Source organism: Oncorhynchus mykiss, chromosome 10 (genome assembly GCF_057628025.1).
Source record: "Oncorhynchus mykiss isolate SJ-2025 chromosome 10, ASM5762802v1, whole genome shotgun sequence".
Classification (NCBI taxonomy): Eukaryota; Metazoa; Chordata; class Actinopteri; order Salmoniformes; family Salmonidae; genus Oncorhynchus; species Oncorhynchus mykiss.
Window position 1 is genome coordinate 43,609,666 of NC_143031.1, and position 19,499 is coordinate 43,629,164.

At 42.8% G+C, this 19,499-nt stretch overlaps 1 protein-coding gene across 1 annotated transcript in view; it reads left to right on the top strand.

Moving 5' to 3' along the window:
• The first annotated feature begins 360 nt into the window (after positions 1–360).
• LOC110533955 (gamma-aminobutyric acid receptor subunit alpha-3-like) overlaps positions 361–19,499 on the top strand; it is a 158,259-nt gene continuing 139,120 nt past the window's right edge. The window contains exon 1 of the mRNA XM_036990375.2: positions 361–791. The gene's annotated coding sequence lies outside the window, so the exon portion shown is untranslated. The remainder of the gene's footprint in view (positions 792–19,499) is intronic.

Consider the following 19,499-nt stretch of genomic DNA (forward strand, 5'->3'; position numbering starts at 1 on the left):
TATGTAGCCTAACTGGATTTTGTGCATAATGAAGCAATATGGGACATGGGTCAGGGCAGAACATTGTCTGAGGAAAGCCAATGTGCACGCCTGTTTGGACCATATCAAGTTGATGGAGAAGACATAGGCAGTGTGTGGTGGCTGCTTCTAAACTGATGATGAAAGTTAGTTAAAACGCATAGGCTGAAGTGTTTGGTGGCAGTTTAGCTACTTACCCCAAAACATATTTAGCAATAGACATTTTAAAGTTGTTTTGTGACTGTTTTCCATATTAATTTAGGGAACATGTATGGTAGCAACAGTAGTTGAACATGTGCGCAAACAGTGTTTTTGGAGATACGAACCTGCTACTGTAGTGTCAGTTCGAGCATCAGTCTGCATCGAAACAGGTGAGCGAACAGAGCCTGCAACCGCCGTGAGCGGCATACCAGTGTTTATTGGTAACCGGTAGGCGACTCGGGAGCCCTCAGCGGATGTCCACTGTCACCGTGTGTACGTGATGAGGGACTACGGGTTTGAAACACACCTCTGGGGTGGGGGATCTGCTGGTAGCCAGCACCAATCTGAGAAGGGTAGAAGGAGGGGGCGGGAAGGTTAGTTTGAAGAGGGCAGGCTTTCCACGATGACAGCGCTTTCCCTCTCATCATTTCCCCGTAACAAAAAAAAAACACTTCAAAATCCAGTGGAATAAGAATTGCCGGAGAAATCAGTTGGGCCAAAACAGCGCCGATTGACGGAAAGAAAATCAAAAGTCGGAAGAAAATAAGAGCAAGAAGAAACGTTGTTTTCTGGTGAGACGGTGTGTTTTGTGTGTGTCTGGTTGTAAATCTGTTGTTGTCCAATGGTTTTGTGTATGTGTCAAGGAGGCATGGAACACCATCGTCGATATGATATACTGCAATGTTTCATTCACAAGCAACAACCTGCTGTTTGTGTTGTGCACATAATTGCATAAGGTAACAGGTCTCCCCTAGCCATAACGGCAGCGGAGAGAAGTGTAGGCTGCCTCGGCGTTGAGGTGTTGCTGATGAGAGAATGCGGTGCTATCATTAAATGAAAAAGGTGTATTTTTTTAAAGTGAGAAAATGCACATTTACCTTGCGGACAAGCCCATGTGTGATGTATTTACTCACCTACGTCGGGATATGTTGGTTTGATTTAGCCTACTCAGGACAGTGTATAATAAATAACTGGCAATGCGACAGCAACCCGAAGGCTGTAATGGTAGGCTACTTATCGTATTGAGAAATTAAACATATCTCTATTCTTTTCAATAGTTAGATAGCCTTTTCCATTGTGATTTTGTCAAATTATTGGAAACAACACAGAATCACTGAGCAGGCAGGATAGGCTACATAACCTTGGAATATATCGAAAATATTGCTGTTATCGAGGGTTACTCAAATGTCAGTGATTTATATTTAATCAAATTCTGCTCAATCAAACGCCATTATCAACTGGTATATTCACTGATAGGCTACTGTAATGGCATGTAAAAGATAGATCATGCTCTCCAAACTGTTCACGAACGAAAGAAAAGATAAATGAATAAGTTATGTCAAAGCGGGATGAAATTGAGTCAAGAGAAAACATATCTAATTTTAATGCAACGTAGATTTTCATCAAAGCACTCTCATCAATATTTGATTCAGAGGACCTACGTGCATCTGCTCACTGTGACTGAACACAAAGCTGTGCTGATTAGTTGCTTTAAAACAGGGTACAAGGCAATGAGGCCGTTCATATACTGTGTGTGTGTTTGGGTTTGTGCATGTGTGAGTGCCTGTGTGCACAGTCAACTAAAATAGACTAAGTAAAAAATACAATATTGAATGGGTCAGAAATAGGCCTATGTGATCATTGTAGTTAAACTAAACTGAAGCCCCCAAAATTGGTGAGTGCAGATAAAAAAAAATCACATGAAAGATTTATAGTTACAACTTGCCAGTAAGCAAAATGACATTGAAAATATATTTTCCAGAAGTTGACAACACATTCATTTCAGTTGCTGAATGAAAGGTTAGAATACATATTTTCTGGATGTTGATGATGCTTAAAGTAGTCAACATACAGAATAAACCAACAGGCCACTTCCACTACAAAAACATTCTGAGTAACGGTCATAGATTTTCTCTTGCTATGACTGTGATATGTAGTTGTTCATCAACTTTAGTTGAATGCACTGACTGTAAGTCACTCTGGATAAGAGCGTCTGCTGAATGACCAAAATGTATATGTAAAACCAACACTTGCAAAGCATCATGATATTATTCAAATGAGCCCCGCCCCCAAACAAGTACAAATTTGGTCGGTGCAGACCAGATCCAAATCTGAACTAATCATAGACGTCTAGAGAAGAATACAGTACAGTACAGTTTGGTTTAATTCAGTAGAGTACAGTTTAGTTCAGTAGAGTACATTAGAGTAAAGTAGGGTACAGTACACTATACTTTACTTTTCTTTACTTTACTGTACTTTAGTGTGCTCTACTGTACTATACTCAACTTTTTTTTTTACTTACTGTGTACAGTAATGTACTGTAATCTGCTGTGCTCTGCTGTACTGTACTGTGCTGTCCAAACTTGTGAATCATAGATGTCTACGATTGGTTCAGATCTGTTTGGGCTAAATCAAGGCCCGGTCCAGACCAAATCTGAACGTCTATGTTTGTGCCAAATGTAGACCGGTTCGGACCGGACCAAAAATATACTTGAAATCAAGGCCGTCCAGAGGACTAAATAAATACGTCCAAAAGATGCTTCCTGACGTCAAACGCTTAGTAGATTCACAGGTTTTTTTCTAGGAGGAGGATAATGGGGGTTTGTCTTCTGTAATGAACATGGCAGGTTAAGTGCTCTACAAAAGCAGCATAGTAAAATGGGTTGGCAGGCACTATTTCTGTCCAGCTTCAGAGCAGAACTCAGGCCTTACCTCGACCACAGGCCACCTAAGACAGAACACTGACCTCAGAGATGTCTGGTTCTGCTGCAGAGCAGAGCTCAGGCCTTACCTCGACCACAGGCCACCTAAGACAGAACACTGACCTCAGATATGTGTCTGGTTCTGCAGCAGAGCAGAACTCAGGCCTTACCTCGACCACAGGCCACCTTAGCCAGAACACTGACCTCAGAGATGTGTCTGGTTCTGCTGCAGACCAGAGCTCAGGCCTTACCTCGACCACAGGCCACCTTAGCCAGAACACTGACCTCAGAGATGTCTGGTTCTGCAGCAGAGCAGAACTCAGGCCTCACCTCGACCACAGGCCACCTTAGCCAGAACACTGACCTCAGAGATGTGTCTGGTTCTGCAACAGAGCAGAACTCAGGCCTTACCTCGACCACAGGCCACCTTAGCCAGAACACTGACCTCAGAGATGTGTCTGGTTCTGCTGCAGACCAGAGCTCAGGCCTTACCTCGACCACAGGCCACCTTAGCCAGAACACTGACCTCAGAGATGTCTGGTTCTGCAGCAGAGCAGAACTCAGGCCTCACCTCGACCACAGGCCACCTTAGCCAGAACACTGACCTCAGAGATGTGTCTGGTTCTGCAGCAGAGCAGAACTCAGGCCTTACCTCGACCACAGGCCACCTAAGACAGAACACTAACCTCAGAGATGTCTGGTTCTGCAGCAGAGCAGAACTCAGGCCTTACCTCGACAACAGGCCACCTAAGACAGAACACTGACCTCAGATATGTGTCTGGTTCTGCAGCAGAGCAGAGGAAAGGTTTCAACAGTTTGGAAAAGGCAGGGTAAAAAAAAATGTATGTCTATATACTTCCTTATGACCTTTTCCTCCTCCACACCATTCGTATTGTCTGAAGGTTAGATTGGACTGATGCTGTTAAAGTCCTTTCCTTATGAGGTCACAGGAAGAGGTGCTATACCTCTGACTTTAGTGAATTTGTTTACCGTTCCATCTCCCATCAACTCTACTTCTTTAGGCCCCTTTGCCTGCTCGTGCTGTTGTCTCCTTCCTACAAAGACAAACCCCTGCAATGCTTCAAATACAGACCGTACATGCTTTCATTGGACACAGCCTGTGTGTCTGCGCCACTTTCCCCTTCCATCTCTCTGTCCTGTGCTTTGCATGATACAGGGCTCACAACGAGATGACTTCCTCCCTGGACTCTGAGTGTGACCACAGGAAAAACGACTTGCCTCAGCCAGCTTCTTCATCTGCTCAGACATATGGAGCAAAGAGCCAGTGCACAGCTAGGCGGTCGAGGAGTGAGACATTCAGATTTACAGGTCCAGCAGGGAACATGGCTCTGTATGAGGAGGACAGATTTGAGAGAACAGAAAGTGGAGGAAGTAAGCTTTTTCTCTGAGACGCAGCTACTATTCACTGCTCCCTCATGACTCAGCAAGCTTGATCCCACTGAATTGGCATGTTTGGGAGGTCTCTGTGGAATGGTATTTCTCTGGATTTTTTGGGATATGAGCAAAATAAATAGGGCACGGGGGATGAGTTAGTTCGGGGTAATGAGTTAGAGCCGAGTTTCTGCTCTTTGTTTCTCCCTTTCTCTTTCTCCAAGGCTGATTCTCTATCTATGAAACTCCACCTGTAGGGTATTAGGGGGCGGAACATTGTTTGTGACCTCACAGCCTCCTACAGTGCCCACAGCATTACATGATTTAGTCTGGCATTGAACTGCGTAACCCGCATAGTCTAGCAGTCATGTACAATGGATCAGAAGACATCTTGACTCTTTGACACTGTTGTCATGGCACTGTTGTCATGGTGCTGTAAACAACTCACAACCACCAAATGAACACCGCATATTCTCTTCTCCATAGGCTCCTTTTGGAGATGGGGATGTCACTGTGCGCTTGAATCAAAAATCTATGGCAGAGCCTAACTAGAGGAGGCAATGGTACAAATAAAATATGATGATGATGACACTTGACAGGAGGTAAACTGGGCGAGCCCTTTCAGCATGGTGATGCTTCATCCCTCAGTTTGTGACTCATGGCAGAGGCTGAGGGGACAGATACAGTTGAAGTCAGAAGTTTACATACACCTTAATCAAATACATTTAAACTCAGTTTTTCACAGTTCCTGACATTTAATCCTAGTAAACATTCCCTGTCTTAGGTCAGTTAGGATCACCACTTTATTTTAAGAATGTGAAATGTCAGAAAAACAGTAGAGAGAATGATTTATTTCAGCTTTTATTTATTTTATTTCTTTCATCACATTCCCAGTGGGTCAGAAGTTTACATACACTCAATTAGTATTTGTTAGCATTGCCTTTAAATTGTTTAACTTTGGTCTTCCACAAGCTTACCACAATAAGTTGGGTGAATTATGGCCCATTCCTCCTGACAGAGCTGATGTAACTGAGTCAGGTTTGCAGGGCTCCTTGCTCGCACACACTTTTCAGTTCTGCCCACAAATGTTCTATAGGATTGAGGTCAGGGCTTTGTGATGGCCACTCCAATACCTTGGACTTTGTTTTCCTTAAGCCATTTTGTCACAACTTTGGAAGTATGCTTGGGGTCATTGTCCATTTGGAACACCCATTTGCGACCAAGCTTTAACTTCCTGACTGATGTCTTGAGATGTTGCTTCAATATATCCACATAATTTTCCCTCTCAAGATGCCATCTATTTTGTGAAGTGCACCAGTCCCTCCTGCAGCAAAGCACCCCCACAACATATTTTTATTTTACCTTTATTTAACTAGGCAAGTCAGTTTTGTTCAGGAACAGAACGACTGATTTTTACCTTGTCAGCTCGGGGATTCGATCTTGCAACCTTTCGGTTACTAGTCCAACACTAACCACTAGGCTACCTGCTGCCCCTACATGATGCTGCACCCCCGTCCTTCATAGTTGGGATGGTGTTCTTTGGCTTGCAAGACTCCCCCTTTTTCCACCAAACATAACGATGGTCATTATGGCCAAACAGTTCTATTTTAGTTTCATCACACCAGAGGACATTTCTCCAAAAAGTATGATCTTTATCCCCATGTGCAGTTGCAAACCGTAGTGTGTCTTTTTTTATGGCGGTTTTGAGCAGTGCCTTCTTCCTTGCTGAGCGGCCTTTCAGGTTATGTCGATATAGGACTCATTTTACTGTGGATATAGATACTTTTGTACCTGTTTCCTCCAGTATCTTCACAAGGTCCTTTGCTGTTGTTCTGGGATTGATTTGCACTTTTTGCACCAAAGTACGTTCATCTCTAGGAGACAGAACGCGTCTCCTTCCTGAGCGGTATGATGGCTGCTTGGTCCCATGGTGTTTATACTTGCATACTATTGTTTGTACAGATGAACGTGGTACCTTCAGGCGTTTGGAAATGGCTCCCAATGATGAACCAGACTTGTGGAGGTCTACAATTTTTTTGGCTGATTTCTTTTGATTTTCCCATGATGTCAAGCAAATAGGCACTGAGTTTGAAGGCAGGCCTTGAAATACATCCACAGGTACACCTCCAATTGACTCAAATGATGTCAATTAGCCTATCAGAAACTTCTAAAGCCTTGACATAATTTTCTGGAATTTTCCAAGCTTTGGAAGGCACAGTCAACCTAGTATATGTAAACTTCTGACCCACTGGAATTGTGATACAGTGAATTATATGTGAATTAATCTGTCTGTAAACAATCGTTGGAAAAATTACTTGTAATGCACAAAGTAGATATCCTAACCGACTAGCCAAAACTATAGTTTGTTGACAAGAAATTTGAGGAGTGGTTGAAAAATGAGTTTTAATGATTCCAACCTAAGTGTATGTAAACTTCCGACTTGTACAACTGTACATGCAGACCTGGGGACCTTTGGCAGGGATATGGGAGTGATTGAGGGGTGGGCAGGAGGAGGAGGAAGATGAGAAGCCAGGCTCCAGCCCAGTAAGACTCAAACTAGGAGGGACATAGATCAACCAGTCGTTCCTTGCTTTGTCTCTTGTTTTGTGTGCTTCACTGCGCACACACATTGTCTAATTTAGTGCAGGACATAGAAGTCACAGACAAATTAAAAGTAATTCACTTTCATTGCGTACAGTGTACAGCATTAAGTTATACTTGTTTGTTTGTCTGTGCGTCTTGAATTAGCATTGAATCGTAGGGCATGGTTCAGGTGTGCTAATGAGATCCATGGCATTAGGTCTCTGCTGCTGCTGCTGTTGATATTTCAGTACGTGCAGTTTGTGTTTTCCCTGGAAGTGCTGTAGCTGAATCTGCCACGTAAACACATTTTGGCACACTCCTAATGTGAAGTGTTGTGATGGCTTCAAGTTATGTTCTGTGTGTGTGTGTGTGTGTGTGTGTGTCCTACCAACAACTTAGTGCTGAACTGATACTGTATGTACACTAACTAGCTAAACAGCAGGCTGAAAGAATATTCCTATCTTTGTCTCCAACACGATATAAATGGTCAGGGTTACTCACAGAATATTTCAGTGAAGTGTACCGTGTCTCTCAAAACCAGAAGTGGAATGACAGTTTGCAAATGTAGTTCAGTCAAATAGTGGTATGCTTTTGGGATTAAGAAACAGTGATATCATGCATGGATGGCAGTACTGTCCAACACTGTACTGTCAGCATGTAGGTTTAGGCTTCTCATCAGGAGAGAAGTCCATGCACTACAACACAGTGAGATGGTGTCCTGAAGGACACGATATGCTACAGGTGTTTTCACATAGATGGCATTGAACAGTCGATTCGCAGGTTGTTTGATTTGGTGCATTTTATCAAACAGATATTGTTGAATTTTAGAAGAGAGAGAAGTTAAAAACAGTAGTTATGAAAATGGAGTCAAAGTCAAATATGACGGCATGATGTCACAGCTTTGGCTTAATTTATCTTCTCCTGGCTTCTTTCACTCTCCCTTTCTCTCTCTCTCTCTCCCTCTCTTCCTCTGCTTCTTGTTGGCCCTAAAGTTTAAATGAGCTGGATCTGTCTTTCAGGGACGCAACATTCTAACCCACCATCCACTTTGGGCTTAAGGGCTCATCGTGCAATGATTAGTGGAGACCTGGGCCTTTTCTCCATTCAAGTCTTCTCTACGTCTCTCTCTGCACCCCTGTGGTCACAGTACATCTTGTTAACCAAGAGCCGACAAGTTCAGCCTCATATTTCGGATCTTCCCCTCCAACTACGGGAAAGTGATTAAACCGAGTTCACTTCTTCAACTCTTATTTTCTCTCTAACAGACAGAGGAGTCAATTTGTCGGTATGATTTATTAATCAACATCAGTTTCATCATTTACATTCATGCTATGAGGAGAGCTTAATTTCAAACGGTCTGCCAGAATGGTGCCACAAGGTGCCTAACACAAATGATCAAACTTTGAAAAGACAGAAAGTGATCAAATTAGACATACTAAATAGACATCGATTTTATCATTTGAGAGTAAACGGCAGGTGGGCCTTATTCAAGTGAGATATGCTGCCCCCACTCTAGAGTGGTGAAACTGATGTTGATTAATAAATCATACCGACAAATTGACTCCTCTGTCTGTAAGAGAGAAAATAAGAGTTGAAGAAGTGAACAGCAATGAGAGCAAAGGTCTGGAGAGAGTACCTGTCATGTTCCTTTATAGGGCATCTCAGTGACAGTAGTAATACGTTGTGACGTGTTGGGGTAGGTGATTGATGGTATTGATAGGCTGGGAGTCCCACCAGAGCCTAAGCAGCTTGTCTCATAGTCTCCCCATTGGTGTCTCCTGCTCATCCATAAGACCTGGCCATGACAGTTCTGGAACGGAATGAGGACTGTTGCTGTATGCTCTCTAGCTCCCTAGTTCCCCAGATCCCCTCTCTCTCCTCCTCCCCCCTCCTCCTCCTTGTCCCCTCCCTCCCTCTAGATCTGTCTCTCCTAGTTCCATTTCAACCTAACTCACTTTCTATGTTTTCTATGGCTTTAATTGTTGTATGGCTACAGTATAGCCTGACATGCTCTGATTTCTAAATCAGCATGTACACTACTGTTCAAAAGTTTGTGGTCACTTAGAAATGTCAGTTTTTTCAAGAAAAGCACATTTTTTGTTCATTAAAATAACATCCAATTGATCAGAAATACAGTGTAGACATTGTTAATGTTGTAAATGACTATTGTAGTTGGAAACGGCAGATTGTTGATGACATATCTACATAGGCGTACAGAGGCCCATTATCAGCAACCATCACTTCTATGTTCCAATGGCATGTTGTGTTAGCTTATCCAAGTTCATAATTTGAAAAGGCTATTGATCATTAGAAACCCTTTTGCAATTGTGTTAGTGTTGGTCAATTTCTTCAACAGATGATCAGGTCTATATAATTATCAAACATATATATATTGGTAGTAGAAAGGAAACACAGACTCTTTGTTTAGGTATTAAAAAGTATCCTGTAGTAATACAATTGTAGGCAGAAGTTGGTACAGAGTACAGTATATGATAGCTCTCCCCAGGTTCTGCAAGGGGTCTAAGACAATCTGCAACTTATAAACTCAACAAAAAAAGAAACTTTCTCTCACTGTCAACTGTGTTTATTTTCAGCAAACTTAACATGTGTAAATGAACATAACAAGATTCAACAACTGAGACATAAACTGAACAAGTTCCACAGACATGTGACTAACAGAAAAGGAATAATGTGTCCATGAACAAAGGGGGGGTCAAAATCAAAAGTAACAATCAGTATCTGGTGTGGCCACCAGCTGCATTAAGTACTGTAGTGCATTTCCTCCTCATGGACTGCACCAGATTTGCCAGTTATTGATGTGAGATGTTACCCCACTCTTCCACCATGGCACCTGCAAGTTCCCGGACATTTTTGGGGGGAATGGCCCTAGCCCTCACCCCCCGATCCAACAAGTCCCAGACGTGCTCAATGGGATTGAGATCCGGGCTCTTCGCTGGCCATGGCAGAACACTGACATTCCTGTCTTGCAGGAAATCACTCACAGAACGAGCAGTATGGCTGGTGGCATTGTCATGCTGGAGGAACATGTCAGGTTGAGCCTGCAGGAGGGTACCACATGAGGGAGGAGGATGTCTTCCAAGTAACGCACAGCATTGATATGGCTTGCAATAATAACAAGCTCAGTCCGATGATCCTGAGACACACCGCCCCAGACCATGACGGACCCTCCATCTCCAAATCGATCCCGCTCCAGAGTACAGGCCTCGGTGTAACGCACTTTCCTTCGACGATAAACGTGAATCCGACCATCAGCCCTGGTGAGACAAAACTGTAACTCGTCACTGAAGAGAACTTTTTGCCGGGCCTGTCTGGTCCAGCGAAGGTGGGTTTGTGCCCATAGGCTACGTTGTTGCCGGTGATGTCTGGTGAGGACCTGCCTTACATACAAAAGGCCTACAAGCCCTCAGTCCAGCTTCTCTCAGCCTATTGCGGACACTCTGAGCACACATTCCTGGTGTAACTCGGGCAGTTGTTGTTGCCATCCTGTACCTGTCCCGCAGGTGTGATGTTCGGATGTACCGATCCTGTGCAGGTGTTGTTACACGTGGTCTGCCACTGCGAGGATTATCAGCTGTCCGTCCTGTCTCCCTGTAGTGCTGTCTTAGGCGTCTCATGCATCTACAGTCCTCATGCCTCCTTGCAGCAGGCCTAAGGCACATTCACACAAATGAGCAGGGACCCTGGGCATCTTTCTTTTGGTGTTTTTCAGTCAGTAGAAAGGCCTCTTTAGTGTCCTAGGTTTTCATAACTGTGACCTTAATTGCCTACCATCAGTAAGCTGTTATTGTCTTTATGACCATTCCACAGGTGCATGTTCATTAATTGTTTATGGTTCATTGAACGAGCATGGAAACAGTGTTAAACCCGTTACAATGAAGATCTGTGAATTTGGACTTTTACGAATTATCTTTGAAAGACAGGGTCCTGAAAAAGGGTTGTTTCATTTTTTGCTGAGTTTATAGCTCAAAAGCATGCTCGACCGTTCCTTTAAATTGCAGAATTAAAAAGCAATTTTGGACTGGCCAGTGTATTTATTTTCAAATACATGCAAATGAAAACTTACTTATCATGAAAGTTTGATTTAAAATAATTTGGACATCAGAGCAACCTCGAGGTAATCTTATTTGAGTCAGAAAAGGATGTTCATATGATAGGTAAGCTATATAAGACCTTGCGGAGAGCCTTTCCAAAATGCAATCACTTAGAATAATATATAAACTATTGGAACCAAGACTTAAAAAGAACTGGTGTTGGCACAAGAATGTAGGAGCATACCTAACGAAATTACAATTAATAGAAAAGTATGTCCAGTATAAACTAATGTACAATACATTCTATACAAGAGACAAAATTCACAAATTCTACAGCGCAAAGTCTTAAGTGTAAATTGAATAATGACTCAATAATCCATACTTTCTGGGAATGCTATAAAGTCCAAAAGTTATGGGCGGAGCTAGGAAGTTGGCTGTCAGAAGTATTACAATGTAAACATACTTTTAATCACTCTGTCTGAATTTTTCAAGACATGGATGGGGATGTTGTGAGAGTGTCACACCCTGATCTGTTTCACCTGTTCCTGTGATTGTCTCCACCCCCTCCAGGTGTCGCTTATTTTCCCCAGTGTATTTATCCCAGTGTTTCCTGTCTCTCTGTGCCAGTTCATCTTGTATGTTTAGGCAAGCCAACCAGCGTGTTTTTCCTGTGCTCCTTTTCTATTCTCTTTTTATAATCGTCCCAGTTCTAACCCCTGCCTGACTCTGGACTACTTTCCTGCCTGCTCTGACCTTGATTCTGCCTGCTCTTCGGTACCTATTGGACTCTGATCTGGTTTTGACCTTTTTGCCTGTCCATGACCATTCTCTTGCCTACCACTTTGGATTAATAAACATTGTAAGACTCCAACCATCTGCCTCCTGTGTCTGCTTCTGTGTCTCGCCTTGTGCCTTGATAGAGATACCCAATTGGCTGGACGATTCTCTTCTCGTCAATCACCCTGCCATTAACACAATGGAACATTTTTATGATTTATTACTGAAATATTGAAATAGCATGGGTGATTGAGAACAATTAAATTGGTACAATTTAAGGTCATGTGGAAAACAGTTAATAGGGATGGAGGTGTGTGTAACGGCTTTCTTCCGTCGAAGGAGAGGTGGACCAAAATGCAGCGTAGTTCGTGTTCAACATGTTTAATGAAAGATGATACCGTGAACACTATACAAATACAAAATAACAAACATGGCAAAACCGAAACAGTCCTATCTGGTGCAGAGAACACAAAGACAGGAAACCACAAACCCCAACACAAAACAAGCTACCTAAATATGGTTCCCAATCAGAGACAATGACTAACACCTGCCTCTGATTGAGAACCATATCAGGCCATACATAGAAACGGACAAACTAGACACACAACATAGAATGCCCACCCAGCTCACGTCCTGACCAACACTAAAACAAGGAAAACACAAAAGAACTATGGTCAGAACGTGACAGTGTGAGCATGCATGTCTGGGCAAAGGAGATGTAGTTATTGTTTGTGTGTATGATTCTACTTGGTATGAAAGAAAAGGAAAACACAAATAATTGTAAACAATTAGCAAGTTATGCCAGGTCTCAATGGGTCTGTTGTCAGCCTTACAGACCAAGCAGCAGAACATCCAGTACAGTGATTGCCCCCCTCTAGTGAGGCTCTGCTCTGTTTGCCACATTACGTTACACCACCAGTTTTGTAGAGGCTGTCCTCTGAGGACGTCTGATGGAGTGAGCATTTCATAAATGTGCTTGTTGACATTTGAGGCGAGGAGCATTAACCCACAGCCCCCCCCCCCCTCCCTCCCAGCCTCTTGCCCCCAATCCGTTGTGTTGTCATCCCCTTGCAGGCAGGCGCTGCCCACAGCTGCAGCTAAAGTTGCTGATGCTGCAGGTTAATGTAAAGGCAAGCTGCAAAATGGAAATGGCATTCCACTATGTACATTTGGGTCTGTTTTATTAAAGTGTTGCCTTTGGAGACCTTTGCCTCATGTTTCGCTCTTTTTAATGGGATTGCAGTTCTTTGCCTCAACGTGAGTGTTGTAAGGCTCTCTTCACAGCGTGATGTGAATTGAGTGGGTGTTTGGACATTCGATTAACCATCAAAGGGCTAACAAACGACTCAGCTCCTGTATATTTCAAGACTACCATTCATTTGAGTTGGGTTGTCTCAGTTGGAGAACTGTATCCTTTTATTTCGCAGCCAGGAACAAAATGTATAATGTGTGTCATGTAAATACATGCTCAGGCATATCACTCCAACAATACGGCTAGTTAGTCACATCAGTTTATCACTCCTCATCACCCTTTACGTGTACCAACATCCCCTATTAGGCAACATGCTTTTACAGTATTCCTAACTCACGTGCGATAATACAAAAATCTATAAATCAAAGCATCAATAAATACATTAAGTGTTGATGTAGCAGTGTCATCTGTGGTATGCTTGGCTAGTAATGGTCTGATGGAATGAAGCTATTTGGATTAGCTGGGGGAGCAACCTGGTCTCAGAGCATTTCCTATTTTTCTGTACGTAAATCCGAGACACTCCATTTAGTACGATATGTTACGTTTGTTTTGGTTACAAAATACAGATAGTTACTTAAGTAGGATGGTTGTTCTGGGTGGATGGGTAGGCGTATAACGCAAATGTCTAGCAACCCAAAGTTTGTGAGTTTGAATCTCGTCACGGACAACTTTAGCATTTTAGCTAATTGGCAGCTTTTCAACTACTTTTTAGCTACTTTGCAACTACTTAGCATGTTAGCTAACCCTTAACCTAACCCTAACCTTAACCCTTTAACCTAACTCCTAAACTTAACCCTAACCCCTAGCCTAGCTAATGTTAACGATCTAGCTAGCATTAGCCACCTTTCTAGAATTCGTAACGTATCATATGTTTTACAAATTCGTAACCTATTGTACATTTTACAAATTCGTACAGATGGTATGTTTTGCAAATTTGGAACGTATTGTAAGTTTTGCAAATTGATAACAGACCATATTTCATAACATATTGTACGTTTTGCAAATTCGTAACATATAATCCGAATTGTAATTTGTCACATATAATACGAAATGGGTGATGGACATCCACAAATTAATACATACAGTACCATACGAAATGTAACATATCATACTATATGAATGGAGTGTCTCGGATTTACGTACAGAATAATATTCAATGCTCTGAGACCAGATTGGGGGGAGGAATGCTGCAGTTGGAACACAATGAGGGGGATGCTAGTCTAGTGTTGCTGAAGTATGATCCATTAGGTACTTAGGCACTGAAAACGCTACTTATAATGAGATTTTTTTATTCTCCTTCCTGTCCTTGTCTTGAGCAAACAGAGCAATTTCTGATTCCTCCTCAGTACCCCAAGGCTTTTCTCTATCTCTCTGTCTAAGAACTCTTACAAAGGAAACTGTAAAATGTTATAGGAGTGTCGTCTTGGGAAGATATTGCACCTTACTGCAGAGAATCATTACTTTACCATAAAGGAACGCTTTTTTTCTATAATGTCTCTGCACTGCAGTGTGGATCTCTTCAATAGTGTTTCATCCACCATATCTGTGTTAGTAGGACACAGACTGATATTGTATGTAAATCCACAGTATTAGTGTCTCCAGTGAGTGGAGATGTAAACCATAGCAGGTACTGTGGTGGAAATATCCCCACCTTCCCTCTCATCTCCTGTTCACAACAACAACTATCATTGGCCTAATCATTCGCTGCTTGTTTTTCTCATGCTGTTGGAGGTGAGAATGCATAATTTGGGGTTGTTCAATTTCCTTCTTTCCTCTGAATCGCATGATTCTATTGTGCGTTGTTTGCTTTGGCCCATTTACCCCATCGTGTCTAAATAGTGTGAGTTAGAAACTGCCGTCTCAATATGTTCGCCGATTTTAAGTTAAGGCAATCAGAACAGTAACATGTAAAAGTCCAGGATTTTAACATGGACACATTACCCAAGTAGTGGAAAAGGTGGGCTGAATACATGGTGTAACATAGCATTAGGTAATACAACATAGCTGGTAGTGTGCTGAAGAAGCCATTGGTCTTTGGCGGGAACCCTTAATGCTCGGAGACAGATTTTGCCCGGGAGGCAGCCTCCTATCCCACATGTAACATCTGCTTTCCAATGGAATGGGGAAAGTATGTTTTTCATTTACTGTTGTGGTGATCTGTGCCATCGCTGTTGCGTTATCCCGCAGGTCTCGAGAAAGACTAATTGTACAGTCACACTCATTTGCATAATGATTCTAAAAGTATGTTATCTTCACAAATCGAGCTATTTAGCTGAGTAACTGTGTGTGTGTGTGGAGGCTTGAGATGTGTATCTGGAGAGATGCACAGGGTGTGATTTCAATATGGTACACAATATTGGAGCCCTTGCCATTATTCTATTGCCCCTTATGAGTGGCTGTATGAGGTTATTCCAAATGGTTAAATGTCTTATCTATCTCGAACCGGTAAGTACCTATTTGAAGGCTAAATGTCTGCTATGTAATTCCAGTTTGTATTGTCACACCGCTATCATATTATGACTAGTGGGTTGTGCAGTATTGTGAAATATATATTTATGTATGGCATATTCCCCACTTGTGCCCTTTTTGGAAATGCATAAGTGGATTGTGTTCACATTCCATGTATTAGTTCTATGGGAATTGTTGTATCTGCAGAGCCGTTCATTTCTGTATTGTACAGTTTGCAAATTTTGATAAATGGGTGTCAAATATTGCAGAACAAGCAATATCTCAGAGGAAATGGCCAAATCATGCTTTATTTGAACAAATGTGGGTGGGCATTAGAGATCTTGCCCTTTCCCAAGTTGACAGTTTAAAAATTTTTACTTTCAATGGTTTTCTAAAAAATATATCTAGAATCCATGTTATTTGTTATGATGTTAAGTCAAACACAAGATGTTTCTCTGACAGGACTCCTCCTCATCACACGTGTCAGTGTTTCCCTCTCTGCTCTCGCCAAAGAGAGAGTAAACACTGCTTTGAAGTGGATTATATAGCCCAAGGAGCAGACTTAGACCAGCCCGCCCTGTTCCCACTGCAGCATCCCATATGCTTATCACATTCATATGAAAGCCAAGGTATTTTTGCTCCGCCTCAGTCACTAACCATGCCTTTTTCATGCCTGTTTTTACCCAGTCATTCTTGCTCATGGAGGTGATACAGTATATACTTAATTGGCAGACACCTCTTTCTGCCCCCTGTCACGGTCTAGCCCGTCACCCCGTAGTAGAGGCTCCAGAGGAGCCAGGCTGTTAAGAGGCCTTGACCTTGCCTATTCAGCCATTAATGTCAGTTTGATCTCCGCTGTCTGCTCCTGGAGTGTTGCAACTACAGAACTGATATCACAGCATCACACCAATAAAAAAGCTTAATTAAGTTGTCTCCCCTTGCAGTCAGAGGTGACTAAATGTTTTTCCCTTCTGATTTACCTGGGCTGTCAGTCACCGGTGCCTCCCACGAGTGGGCTCCACTCCTGTATGTCGTGGACTGTTAGATTTAGGGTTTGCAAAGACAAAGCTGTCAAATCGTTAGTGCCCTCTCAGCCCCCCAGTCTGTGTGTAAACAGGAGTAGACTTTTATTTTTTTTACACTGTAAAAAAATATTTATTAAGTCAACTTGAAATAGTTTGTAACCTGGCTGCCTTAAATTTGCAAATCAAATACAATTCGGATTTCGTGTAGAGTTAGCATATCCTAAAGTTACTTCAAAGTAAGTGGAACTGACAAATTTGGATTGAATAACTTGAGTGAACTTTATCTTTTTCGTTAAATCAATGTGCTTCAACTGATTTTCCAGAGATCAAACTGACATTAACTCTAGACCACCTTTACCACCTTTACTCCACACACAGAGATGTGTACAAAGCTCTCCCTCGCCCTCTATTTGGCAAATCTGATCATAATTCTATCCTCCTGATTCCTGCTTACAAGCAAAAACTAAAGCAGGAAGCACCAGTGACTCGGTCTATAAGAAAGTGGTCAAATGAAGCAGATGCTAAGCTACAGGACTGTTTTGCTAGCACAGACTGGAATATGTTCCGGGATTCTTCCGATGGCATTGAGGAGTACACCACATCGGTCACTGGCTTCATCAATAAGTGCATTGATGGCGTCGTCCCCACAGTGACCATATGTACATATCCCAAACCAGAAGCCATGGATAACAGGCAACATCCGCACTGAGCTAAAGGGTAGAACTGCCACTTTCAAGGAGCGGGACTCTAACCCGGATGCTTATAAGAAATCCCGCTATGCCCTCCGACGAACCATCAAACAGGCAAAGCGTCTATACAGAACTAAGATTGAATTGTACTAAAACGGGCTCCGACGCTCGTTGGATGTGGTAGGGCTTGCAAACTATTACAGACTGCAAAGGTAAGCACAGCCGCAAGCTGCCCAGTGTCACAAGCCTACCAGATTAGCTAAATCACTTCTATGCTAGCTTCGAGGCAAGTAACACTGAAGCATGCATGAGAGCATCAACTGTTCCAGTTGACTGTGGGACCACGCTCTCCGTAGCTGATGTAAGACCTTTTAACAGGTCAACATTCACAAGGCCGTAGGGTCAGATGGATTACCAGGACGTGTACTCCGAGCATGCGTTGACCAACTGGCAAGTGTCTTCACTGACATTTTGAATAACAACATGTTTCTGTTGGTATTACAGACATGAGTCTGTAATACCAACATGTTTCAAGCAGACCACCTGTGCCCAAGAACAGGTAACCTGCCCAAATGACTACCGACACGTAGCACTCGCGTCTGTAGCCATGAAGTGCTTTGAAAGGTTGGTAATGGCTCACATCAACACCATTATCCCATAAATCCTCTCTATTGCACTCCACACTGCCCTTTAACACCTGGACAAAAGGAACACCAATGTGAGAATGCTATTCATTGACTACAGCTCAGTGTTCAACACCATAGTGCCCTCAAAGCTCATCACTAAGCTAAGGATCAACCCTGAGACTAAACACCTCCCTCTGCAACTGGATTCTAGACTTCCTGACGGGCCACCCCCAAGTGGTAAGGGTAGGTAACAACACATCCGCCACGCTGATCCTCAACACGGGAGCCCCTCAGGGGTGCGTGCTCAGTCCCCTCCTGTACTCCCTGTTTACAACGTGACTGCATGGCCAGGCATGACTACAACACCAGAATCAAGTTTGCAGATGACACAACAGTGAGGGAGGAGGTCAGAGACCTGGCCATGTGGTGCCAGGACAACAACCTCTCCCTCAACGTGACCAAGACAAAGTAGATGATTGTGGACTACAGGAAAAGGAGGACCGAGCATGCCCCCATTCTCATCGACGGGGCTGCAGTGGAGCAGGTTGAGAGCTTCAAGTTCCTTAGTGTCCACATCAACAACAAACTATCATATTCCAAAACACTAAGACAGTCGTAAAGAGGGTACCACAAAGTCTATTCCCCCTCAGGAGACTGAAAAGATTTGGCATGGGTCCTAGATCCTCAAAAGGTTCTACAGCTGCGCCATCAAGAGCATGGTTGCATCCCTGCCTGGTATGGCAACTGCTCAGCCTCCAAACGCAAGGCACTACAGAGGGTAGTGCTTACAGCCCAGTACATCATTGGGGCCAAGCTTCCTGCCATCCAGGACCTCTATACCAGGCGGTGTTAGAGGAAGGCCCTAAAAACTGTCAAAGTCTCCAGCCACCCTAGTCATGGACTGTTCTCTTTGCTACCGCATGGCAAGCGGTACCGGAGTGCCAAGTCTAGGTCCAAAAGGCTTCTTAACAGCTTCTACTCCCAAGCCATAAGACTCCTGAACAGCTAATCAAAGGGCTACACAGACCCCTATTTTACGCTGCTGCTACTCTCTGTTTATTGTCTATGCATAGTCACTTTAACTCTACCTACATGTACATTTTACCTCAATTATCTTGACTAACCGGTGCCCTCGCACATTGACTCTGTACCGCTATGCCCTGTATATTGCCCCGCTATTGTTATTTTACTGCTGCTGTTTAATTATTTAATACTTTTATTTTAAATGTTTTACTTTTCAATTTGTTTTACTTTTTCTTAACTTCTTAAAGCATTGTTGGTTAAGTAAGTAAGCATTTCACTGTAAGGTTCTATTCAGCGAATGTAACAAATACAATTTGATTTGATTTGAACAAAGCTACTCAAGATGTTTGGGCAAATTACCAAGTGGAGAGGACAACTATTTCATAGTCATGAAAACAAAACTAGTAGTTGTTTTAACCCTCAGGTTATCTGGCTGCCCTAACATTTTAAGTTTTGTCAACTTCCTATACAGTTGAAACAACTACTTTGAAAATTAAACATCTCTGAACTGACTAACATGTTGGCCAGATCGCTCACAGGACTGCGTGTGGCATCGCTCGCATGTTGATTTTGTCCACCCACACCAGACGCGATCAGGACACACAGGTTGAAATATCAAATCGAACTCTGAACCAACTATATTAACATGCGGACAGGTCGAAAAGCATTAAACATTAATGGCAATTTAGCTAGCTAGCTTGCTGTTGCTAA